Below are 2,207 nucleotides of genomic sequence, written 5' to 3'. Positions count from 1 at the left end.
TTCGAGTACATTTTATCTCTTACCGTCAATACACAAACCTAATAAACTTTCCAGCACTGGATACCCAGACTAGATTGTTCGAGTACATTTTATCTCTTACCGTCAATACACAAACCTAATAAACTTTCCAGCACTTGATACACAGACTAGCTTGTTTAAGTACATTTTATCTCTTACCGTCAATAACAAACCCAATAAACTTTCTAGCACTCGATATCCAGACAAGCTTGTCCTGGAAAATTTTCTCTCTTATCGACAACACACAAATCTAATAAACTTTCCAGCACTCGATACCCAGACTAGCTAGTTCAAGTACATTTCCATCTCTTACCGCCAATATACAAACCTAATAAACTTTCCAGCACTCGATACCCAGACTAGCTTGTTCATGTAGATTTTATACTTACCGACAATACACAAACCTAATAAACTTTCCAGCACTCGATACCCAGACAAGCTTCTTCAAGTAGATTTTATCTCTTACCGATTTGTACAGTAAACCTACTGACAGACCACAATATCTTCACTATAGAAACTAGGATTTGTACAGTAAACCTACTGACAGACCACAATATCTTCACTATAGAAACTAGGATTTGTACAGTAAACCTACTGACAGACCACAATATATTCTCTACAAAAACTAGGATTTGTACAGTAAACCTACTGACAGACCACAATATCTTCACTATAAAAATTGGGATTTGTACAGTAAACCTACTGACAGACCACAATATCTTCACTATAAAAACTAGGATTTGTACAGTAAACCTACTGACAGACCACAATATATTCACTATAAAAACTGGGATTTGGACAGTAAACCTATTGACAGACCACAATATCTTCACTATAAAAACTGGGATTTGGACAGTAAACCTATTGACAGACCACAATATCTTCACTATAAAAACTAGGATTTGGACAGTAAACCTACTGACAGACCACAATATATTCACTATAAAAACTGGGATTTGTACAGTAAACCTATTGACAGACCACAATATCGTCACTATAAAAACTGGGATTTGTACAGTAAACCTATTGACAGACCACAATATCGTCACTATAAAAGCTGCAACCCCACTTACACTAAACGGGATACTGCCTATAGTCAAGCTCTCCGAATGAAAAAAATCTGTTCAGATGAAACAAATTACAGAAAACACACCAAGGATCTAAAATAATCCATGACACAAAAAAGGATATAAAGATACTGAAATTGACAGAAATATTTTAAAAAAGCTAACGACACTCAACTAAAAACCATCCTTACACAGTGTAGTAATAAAGTTTCAATCAGAATTCTTGTATTTATTACCTATCACTTTAAACTCAGAAACGGTACCCGCATTCTGAAAAAAAACATTTTCATCTACTGTACCTGAATGATCGCTTTTTCAAATATTTCCTGAAGCTCCCGTTGTCGTCTCCAGGAGGAACAGAAGTCTTAAAAATAACCTTGTCCATGCAAAGTGAATTACACTCCATCAAAAAATGGTTGTCATCCATGTAATCAAGCTTCAAGTTTTTAAAAATTACCGATTCTTTTTCCGACAAATATGACCAGAGAAACTTTCAAATTTCTATAGAAATCACACGTACAACACAAAATACCATTTACGTCATACAGTGTAAAAAATGCATTCACCAGTATGTAGGACAGACCCAAACAACTCTTAGAGAACGTTTCAACAACCATAAATCTTCTATTAACACTGAAAACCACCTCCCTGTTGTCCAACACTTTAACCAACCCGGTCATTCTATTACTGATGTAACTGTGATCAACATAGAAACCGATTTTAAAACTAAAGCTGTTAGAAAGAGAAGTCCATTAGATTACAACTTGAAAAAAACAAACCCTCACGTACAGCCCTAGTGAAAGTTGTGTCCTTCTTGTGAAAAGAGTACATTTACTTAAAATTATGTTATTGTTGTTGGACATATCATAGTTACTTTTCTAATTGTCTGAATCTTAAATACTCAAAATGTGAATTTTGTTTTTGCTGTGACTTAATAGATGGCGCCACATTATATTTATTCCTTCGGTCACATACATAGATACACGCTACGTCCATTATAGTAGGATTAGAGATAAAAACTTTATATTAGTGACAAAGAACAAACTAAATGATCGGAAACCACTAATTCCAGGTTCCAGACTTCATTCCAAAAGGTTTAATATTACTGAACATGAGGATTTC

This window comes from Limulus polyphemus, unplaced genomic scaffold, assembly GCF_000517525.1.
Source record: "Limulus polyphemus unplaced genomic scaffold, Limulus_polyphemus-2.1.2 Scaffold10578, whole genome shotgun sequence".
Classification (NCBI taxonomy): domain Eukaryota; kingdom Metazoa; phylum Arthropoda; class Merostomata; order Xiphosura; family Limulidae; genus Limulus; species Limulus polyphemus.
This window is presented reverse-complemented; position numbering follows the sequence as displayed.